We start from the raw sequence: 10021 nt of genomic DNA, 5'->3' as shown, positions 1-10021 counted from the left end.
TCTCTGTTGCCTCACGGTCATAAAACAATTGCAGGGCTAGTTCTTTCTATTACCTGTCTTGAATCCTTGGTACTTCAGCTTTGGCCCCTGTTGCCCTGCTCTGTCCTCCATGTAGAAGAGAAAAGCATTCCCACCAAGAGATCTGAAATGCCAGACACATTTCAAAGGGCTGAGACCTGGAAGGCAGTTGAAGACTTCCACAGGTACTCTAACTTTTGGAGGCTCCACCCTTCTTTATAAGATTGATAGCAAAATGTACCCACATGCACATTAAATGTAATTAATGTATCACTTACTATGTAATTATGTGAGAGTTTAATGGATTGTGGTTAACTAGCCAATACATGCAATAGTTACTTAAACACTTACTAATTTTTATGTTACAGTAGCCCTATTTTAGAGCCAGTATGTTTTTCTCTCAGGTCTCCAACATGTCTGTAGACCTATGAAAGTTCCAGAACCCTAGATGCATTGCCTACAATGCCCAGAGGATGAAACAGCCCTGGGGACACCACCTGCCACAGGTGGAGAGGACAATTTTATGGCCTTCGTCATCCCAGACCTCTCAGGGTGCCTCATTTTTTTTTCCTGGGGAAGGAGGAACAGTGAGAAAGAATTGCCCTCAGGGCCCTGTCTGAACCCCAGCACACACAGCCTCTCCAGCATTTATTTCCCCACCCCGCTGAGCCTTACACTTCCCACCCCCAGCCTGGAACTTCGGGAAAGGGCATGGCCTGAGCATCCTTAGGGAGTGAGGCTTCCTGAGAGCCTAGTGCTTCCTCCCTGAGCCTGAAAGTGGGCTGCCAAAACTGTCCTGGCAGGGGCCCTGGGGATATGTGTCACGCAGGACAGGCCCCCTGAGTCTGAGGGTTCCTTCCCACAAGCCCCTTCCCTGCAGGGTTATAAGCTTAGGACTGCAGTCATTCTGGGGATCAAGCAAGGCTGTCCCCCATCCCCAGGCCGGCCGGGAGCTCCTGGGGTAGGAGCCCAGCTGGGTTCTGCAGCTCCAGCTTACAGGCTGCCTGTTTCTCTCCACCTCTCTTCCCCATGTGTATGTGATGTGTGCAGTGATGGCCTATAACTGCCTCTTGTTCTTTTTGTCTCTGTATGAAGCTATTCCTTTCACTTTTCTCTGTATGATATTAATTCTGTCTGTTCTGTGTCTTTCTTGCTTTCCATCTCTCTCCATCCATCTCTCTCTCCTCTGTCTCTCCTTCTCTCTCTCCTTCTCTCCCTCTCTCTCTTATCTGTCTCTCTCCTTATCTCTCTGTCTTTCATTCTCTTGCTCTCCTCTCCCTGTCTCTCCTCTCTCTCTCCTTTTCCCTCTTTCACCTTATCTCTTTCTGTCTCTCTCCTTCTCTCTCTCTGTCTCTCTCCTTGTCTCTCTTTCCTCTCTCTATCTCTCTCTCCTTGTATCTCTCCCTGCGCCCCCCCCCCCCCACACACACACACACACACTCCATTTGCTGTCCCTGTTTCTCTGTCTCCAACATTTTCATGCCTTGTCTCCTCTTTTTGTATCTCTGGTTTTGGCAATCTCTGACTCCATCTTCAGCTCACACTTTTTGCCTTTCTTGCTCTCTGTCTCCCTCTGCCTCTGCATTTGCCGGCAGTGCAGTCCCCTATCCATGCATGCTCCATTCCTCTTCTCAGCCTTTCGCTGCCTCTCTGACTCACAGGGCTATTCCCCTTGCAGCATTTCTCTGGGTGTTCCACTGGAAACTGTTTCTCTGCCTGTGCCCTGTCCACTGTGGGGAGATCTCGCCACCTACCTGCTTTCTCAGCCTCCACCACCCTGTCCAGCTCTCTGTCTGTAGTGGCCTCATCTTCTTGTTCTCAGCCTCCTCTTCCAGCTCTATCTCTCTCCCCAGGAGACCTAGTTTGCCCCTGCCTCTCCCCAGCTCCCCCTGTCTCCTCTGTTTCTCTCTTTCTCTGTCTGGTCTCTGCCTGTTCTCAGCTCCCTTTGTCTCTTTCTCACAGTCCTCATGGCTGCTTCTTACAGGTCGGACATTCTTTCCTGTCTTCTCCTTTGTCTCCCTGTCTTCTCCATTTTTTTCCCTGCCTTGTTTTGTCCTTCCAACTGTCTCCCATTGGGTGTCAGTGTCTCTGTACCTCTTTTTCTGGTCTTCTTTCCTCCTCCTCCACAACGAGAAAAATAAACATGTGCCCACCTTCTCTCATCTTCTGAGTTCCCAGTCCATCTCTTTCTGCTGCTGCTGTTTTTTCTCTCAGTATTTCCTTGTCTGTGCCCCTCACATTCTAGTTCTCTGGGCACCTTAGTTAGCCTCATTGTCTCTCCTGTTCATGGTCTCTCCCTTCAGGTCTTTCCATCTTTTGCCACCATTCTCTTTGCCTTTGTTGCTTTCTAGTTTTACCTGTTTCTCTGGGTTGTTATTAGCTCCTGCAGGGCTGTACTAGTACTGGAGTAGGATGTGTGTTTGTGTGTGTGTGTGTGTGTTGGGGAAGGGGCTGAGATGAAGGGAAGAGAATTCATGTACCTTCAGGACCTGACAGAATCACATATCATTGCATTCAACCCTCTCTTTTTACAGAAAAGGAATAATTACCTGCTCAGTGTCATGGCCAGTAAATGGCAAAAGTGAAGTTTCAAAACCAGCTGGCTTGAGTCTTTCACCTAGTAGTCAGTCCTGCAGGAGAGGAGATATGAAAAGGGAAGACAAATATAAAGTTCCAAAGCCAAAATGCAAACTATTTTTCCTCTGGCTCCCATTATATCCTGACAAGGGACCAAGGCTGGTGCCCCCAGTCCCAAGCCCTGGACAGCTTGGGGACCAGAGACTCAACCCCTACATGCAATCACACAATCCATTTCTGTCTTCTCATTGGCAACAGGTCATCATCAAACCTGGGTGTGACAAGGTTGGAATCTGAGGCTCAGAGAGGCCAAGCAACTGGTCCTAAGACACACAGTAAGTCAATCAAGGAAAGCAAGATTAGAAACCTGTTCCAAGATTCCACTCTGAACCAAGACACAAATTCATCAGTGGGCAAGGAGATCTGGTGGGCAAGGGCTTACCAGTGACATCTTCTCTGCTTCATTAGTAAGCACAAGCTGGAGGTAAGAACCGGTCGTCCTCTCATCACCGTGGCTTCTGTGTAAGGATCCCATGTTTCAGGAGCTCAGGAGATAATGTGATTTGCAACATCAGGCTCCTGCTTTCCCTAAGTCCTGTATCCTGGCTCACAGCTCCTCTCCAAGAGTAGCACTTGGCAGTGTGCAGGGCCCTGTGCTGCAGTCCAGACACGTGGGTGCTCACCTACTCTGTCTCCCCATTTGCTTAATTCAACAATGGTCTCGTCTATTAGCCTCAGAAATCTACCATCTAAGTTTGCCTCTCTTTTCTCTTTAAGAGCTCACTCTTCCCCTCTGGGGGCTTATGTCATCTCATCCAGAATTGATTCATTCTCACTTGGGCTCCCATACTGCCTCCCAACCTAAGTCCAACTACATGGAGCCAACCTGCACATTCACCTTAGCCTATTTCCTCCCAATTAGCATCCTGCCCAGTACACACTTACATTAACAAATAAATGCACTTATTATAAACTACGTAGTATGATTTCCAAGTGCAGCTCAGTGAAAGAGATAGACTAGGACAACAAGAGAAAGTCTCCATTCCCTTCTTCTCTGGACCTTCTCTAGGTCCACCAAATCTTTCTTCATCTCTGACTCTTCCTCTCTTACAGCCACTCTTTTATCTATTTCATCTGAATAAAGAAACCAAATTTCTATATATGCCATTTCCAAAGTATCATTTTGAATTTTACTCATGTTCATTGTGGAAAATTTGGAAAGATCAGAGAGCTTAAACAAATATCACCGATAATCCTAATCAATAGAAATGACCATTGTTAACATTTTGGTATACTATTTCTTGTCAATTTTTTGTCTATCCATATGAATATTTATACTATTAGGATTGAGATACAAATAGCTTCATATCTTGCATTTTAAACTTAACGATATATTGGATCCTTTCCTCATAGCATGAATAGTCTCCAAAATCTGATGTATTTAAAGGCTACTGAGTATTCAGTCATGTCAATATACTGTAATTTAGGTTTATTCCATTTATCTTTGTGACACTTAATATTGCAATTAATCAAAATTTCTGCCAATATCTCTGATTTTTCCCTATGCAAAATTCTTAAAAGTGAAATTCACATGCCAAATTTTCCTACTGAAAGATTCTAATAACTTATTTCCCATAGCAATATATGAGAATTCCTGTTTTACTATAAACTGACCATCCCTGGATATTATCATTTTTAAAGAGTTTCTGCCAATTTTATAGGTTAAAAACTATTTCAATGATGTTTTAATGTAGTTCTTTAATTATTACTAAGGTTTTATTATTAAGGTTAAACTTTTTGTGCGTTCATTAGCCATCTGAATCTCTTTTTTGTGAATTGACTATTCATATCTCACCCAATTTTTCTGGGTTAGTGTTTTTCTTAATATTTTAGAAGAGACCTTAATATTATAATGACATTCATCACTTGTTTTCCACAAATGTCACAAACATTATTAGTTTTAACTTGGACAAAATTTTCTTTTCTATGTGGCCAAAACTATCCATCTTTTCCTTTATGGTTTCTTCTTTTATTTTTATGCTTATATGAAAGGAAGAAAATATTGGCATTTAGGCAGGATGAAAGTGAGCAGCTTGGACATAATGTGGGCACAGAGAAATTGAGAAAAAAAAAGAACTAATTTGTATTGCACAATTAAGTAGATCAGAAGTCAGTAGTTCTCAAAGTATGGTCCCCAGATTAGCAGTATTGGTATCGCATGGGCACTTGCTACAAATGCAAATTCTCATCCTCGATCCCAGACCAGTTTCATCAGAATTCTAGAATGGGACCAGCAGTCTGTCTTTTAACAAGTCTTCTGAGTGAGTCTGATACACAGTGAAGTTGAGAAGCACTGAGATAGAAAGAGTGGGGCTATGGCTGGCTACACAGGAGACAGGACGCAAGGGGTCCTAGAATAGGGAGAAAAGAAGGAAGGGGAAAGGGTCCCAAGAGGGAGACCAGACCCCAGTAACATGACAGCTGGCTGAGGACTAAGGGGGAAAATGCAGAATAAAACTCTGTAGCAAAGATGGCCAAGCAACTTTTACAATAGCAAATATTCCATTTTAAATGGTTTTCTGTTCTGTGCTGAGTTGTAAGTCACTTCAATGTTACCCACACCCCTAAGAAAAGTCTTAATAACAGGTTTTCATCAGTAAGAGAATGGGTCCAACATGGACTGAATTGATGAAAGAGGACAGTAGCCACATGAAGGAAGGTAGTAAGAAAGATCAAGAATTCACTCGCAGCAGGAATTTTTAGGGCAAAGTGACCAGAAATACACAAGGAATCCTCAAAAGTATTAGGGAAAGTATTGGACTTCTTACCGATCAGGTAAGTGCCTATGGTACTTTATTTTCATGTTAAAGGGAAAAAACCATTTCTATGAGCTGGAAGGACTTGGAAATATTCAAGTAATGCTTAAAAGGTCTTTCTCTGTCCCACCATAAAATATTCATCTATATTTTCATGTTTTGCATTTAATTTTAAACCTGTTTAGAATTTATCTTGGTAGATAGTTTTTTCCATGTAGATCATTAACAAATTGTTTTAGCAGCATTTGCTGAATTATTCTTGTTAGATCCTCTTATTTATAGTAGTGCCTTCATCATGTGATAAGGTCTATTTCTGGATTCTCTATCTGGGACCTTCATCTATCTATATCTGATCTCATACTACATTTTTATTTTCCAAATCTTTGGAAGGGTGTCTTCCACTTTAGGTTGCCAGATAAAATACAGGATGCCCAGTGAAATTTGAACTTCAGATAATTAAAATTTAACTGGGCTACCTATATTTTTATTTTTTAAATATGACAATCTGCTACTTCTACTTTATTATTCTTTTTGTTATTTTCAATATTTTCTTGTCTATTCTCACCCATTTATTCTCCCATTAACTTTTGAATCATCTTATCAAGTTTCCATAAAACAATCCCTTTGGGTTTTAATTGGATTTGCATTAAATATATAAATAAATTTAGTGATAATTGCCTTTTTTAAAATTTTTCTTATCCAGGAACATGGTATATTTCTGAACTTGATCCAAGTTTCCCTTAAGTTTCTTAGTTAAGTTCTGTAGAATTGTTTTGTTTGTTTTGTTTTCATTTTTGTTTCTCAAAGTCTTGAAAATTTCTTGTTAGGTTTATTCATCCATATTTGTGTATTTTTGTTTGTTCCTTTTGTAAATCTTTTTTTCAATATGGTTCTAACTTTTTGGATAGTATATATGACTGTTCTTTTTGTATTTATTAGTTTTCTAAATTATAATAGCAATGCATTACACAAAAAAGTAAACAAGGCAGGAATGTAAAAAGAAAAAGAAGTATTCCTATCTACTAACCCACCAACATCACAAATCCCTCTACACAAAGGTAACAAATGCTAATAGTTTTATGTGTATATTTTCAGGCATTTTCTATGCATTTAAAGCATGATATAAAATATATTTTATGCAAATTTGTGTACATACACATTTCTGTACACATGGGATCTTACTGTACATATTCTTTTTGAATCGATTATAGTAGACTATCTTACTCAACTCTTACTAATTTTAAAACTTTATCAATTGGTTCTCTTGAATTTCTAGATATGATGATCATGACACTTGCAAACCATGATAATTTTCTAATATTTGTATGTTTTCTCTCTTTTCTTTAATCTTTCTTTGACTAAAACTTTCAGAGTCATGTTATGTAACAGTGGTCTTGGTAGTTCATAGTTTGAGTGCACCACTAGAACAGAAGTCAATGTCACAGGAGCCAGGGAGACATATAAATGAGGAAAACTAGACTGAGAAAGATAATGAGAACAACAAGGAGTATCTTGAACTGGAGAGTTCACACTCCACCCAAAAGGGAATCACACCCTTAGCTCCTGCTTGCTGTTGCCATGCGGGAACATGGACCAATTATTGCCAAAGCCGTTGTGCGAAGCTGAAGATCTGGACTTTTATGCATTAGCTCAATTGTTTTTAAATGCTGGAAATTAGTTCAACCTTTAAAATCTATTCAAGCCAAACAAAATATGTCTGTGGGTTATATGTGTCCTGCAGGCCCCGCATAAGTGACCTCTGCCCTGTAGTTTTAGCATTAAGGAAGATGATGGCTATTGAATTGTGACTGTATCATATTATATTATAAAGAATATTACAATATCAAAGGAGATTCTGAACATGAAATGTTAGCTATCTATGTTACAGTTCACAAAAGAGAAATTTAAAAACAATCTATGAAGCCACGCTTCCAAAGGAGGTAAAAGCCAGAAATGGATAAAGAGGCAGCTGAGATATTCTGTGCCAGCAGATTGCATGTATTTAGCATACATTATAAACCTGTTCCCAGTGAATTTTCTTTTGCAAAATTCTAGTTTTTGTAGATTCATTTCAGTGTAGTTTCCCATAATTCCAAGATTTTGAATATCAGAGACGCAAATTATACATTTTTCTGAGTCATAAAACCAAAAAAATATAATATATATGGGATGGTAGACAGTTACAAAGAAAAATTTAAAAATCATCTCAGTAAGCTAATTGTCTCCAACAAAGCAAAACCAACTAATTGGCATCTATTGATGGTGTGAAGGAGGGAGTCTCTAAAAAGTTTATAATTAAGGAAGTATTATAAACTAAAAATAATTATATAGTTCACATATTATTCATTTAAGATTATATCTTCTTTGTATGGTATGCTGGGTTTATTATTTTTATTTTATAATTCTAAAAATTGCTTATAGTACTATGCTCAGTTTTCCCAAAATCTTTCCTTTTGACTACAAAATGTCCTGCCCCTGAATCTTAGAAATATAATCTCTACATTTGAGAAGGCAATATTATAGTAAGTATTGAGTAAAATTTATTGAATGAATTATATAAACAATGAAAATATGTGTCATAATATGTCAAAATAATGACATAATTAACGAATATTTAATTATGCCTCACTCACCAACAAAATTCTTAAATATTAATATTAACTTTAACCTTTATCTTAAACATAACACATTGACTTTAATCCCTAATTCTAACTTTAGCCCTAAACCTAATAGTGATTAAAATCCTAACCCAAATAATAAGTAAAAGTGTCCTAATCTTCATCTTAATCTTAAACTAAGGCTCAGCAACCTCTGTAGCCCTAAGAGAAAATAGGAAGTAGAATGAATACTAGAGTACAGCAGTGTCAGAAAAGAGAGGAACAGATATCCAGAGTGGTACATAGCACATATATACTCTAACCTGGCCATCACCATTTCCATCAGTATGACCCTCATCTAAGCAGTAATCTGGAGCAAACTCCAATATCATTTAAACTACAAGTGGGACATGTTTGTTGATGCCTCCATCTGCCAGTCCAAAGCTTTCTGATACTATTAAAAAACCTGAATGAAACAATGAGTTTGAAAATTCCTTACACATCGTTGGCACAGACACTCAACAAACTGCATATCCTAAAAACTCTTTAAACAGGCAGTTCACAATGCAGGAACTCAATCAGTCCACTGTGACAGAATTCATTCTACAGGGCTTTGCCCCCAACCACAGGACCAATCCTCTGCTCTTCACCTTCTTTTTAGTCTTTTACCTGCTTATCCTTGTGAGCAACAGCCTCCTTATCACCCTTATCCACCAGGACTCACGCCTCCACACACCCATGTACTTTTTCATCAGTGTCCTCTCCATGCTGGATATATGCTACACCACCACTACTGTGCCCCAGATGCTCGTGCATATTCTCAGCAAGAAAAGAGCCATCTCTTTTGCTAGATGTGTGGCCCAGATGTACATCTTCCTCCTCTTTGGGGTCACTGAGTCCTGGCTTTTCTCCATCATGTCTGTGGACAGGTATATGGCCATCTGTCACCCTCTCAGGTACAAGATCATCATGAACAGCTGGATGTGTCTCCTTATGGTGGGCATCTGTGCAGCCTATGGTGTGGTAGGTAGCCTGTGCTACACCTTCTTTGCTATGCGCCTGCCCTATTGTGGTCCCAGTGAAATTGACCACTACTTTTGTGAGGTCCCTGCTGTCCTGAAGCTGGCCTGCGCAGACACATCCCTCAATGACTTGGTGGACTTCATCACAGGCTTCAATGTCATTGTGGTTCCACTTTCCCTTGTTGCCATTGTTTATGCCAACATCTTTGCCACCATCATGAAGATCCGCTCAGCCCAGGGGCGGATTAAGGCCTTCTCCACCTGTGTCTCCCATATCACTGTGGTCACCATGTTTGCCATTCCGTGCATCATCATGTACTGAGTCCTGGATCAGGCTCCTTATCAAACAGTGGCAAGAAAATGGCCCTCTTCTATAACATTGCCACAGCCTTCCTCAATCCTGTCATCTACAGTCTGAGGAACAAGGACGTGAAAAGGGCTTTTCTCAAACTGATGGGACTGGGCAGGGCCCCAGAGTGAGCTGAAAAAAGCAGGACACAGTCAGGTCCCCAAGGACTTTTCCATGAAATGCATGACTCCAAAAAGCAGGACACAGTCAGGTCCCCAAGGACTTTTCCATGAAATGCATGACTCCAAAAAGATGTCTTCATTTTTGCCCAAATGGGAGAGGAACAGGGTTCTTGAATATCTGTAGTAGCTATGGTGATATTGTTTGGAACAGAGAAAATTATGAAGGTCTAGCACAGTGACTAAGAGTCTGAACTTTAGTACCAGACAGAACAGGTGAGAGCCTTGGTTCTACCACTTAGTAGATACGTGAATTATTGCAAGTCATTTAATTACACTAAGGTTTGAATTTCTTTCTCATAGGGAAATTGTGTTAATTAAATTAAATAAAACAAGAAAAATGCTTAGCACAGTAGTGACTTTTCAATAAACATTAGCTTTAATTTTCTACATTTAGTACTCAGGGATGAACCACCAACCAATAACCAGCCATGATTCTTCTGGGCTATTGAAGTGTCTGGAG

At 40.1% G+C, this 10021-nt stretch overlaps 1 pseudogene; it reads left to right on the top strand.

The window, feature by feature from the left end:
• The first annotated feature begins 8572 nt into the window (after positions 1-8572).
• On the top strand, positions 8573-9510 carry LOC101439661 (olfactory receptor 2G3-like; annotated as a pseudogene).
• The last annotated feature ends 511 nt before the right edge of the window (positions 9511-10021 follow it).

The sequence above is a fragment of the Dasypus novemcinctus genome, chromosome 9 (genome assembly GCF_030445035.2).
Source record: "Dasypus novemcinctus isolate mDasNov1 chromosome 9, mDasNov1.1.hap2, whole genome shotgun sequence".
Taxonomy (NCBI): Eukaryota; Metazoa; Chordata; class Mammalia; order Cingulata; family Dasypodidae; genus Dasypus; species Dasypus novemcinctus.
This window is presented reverse-complemented; position numbering and strand designations above follow the sequence as displayed.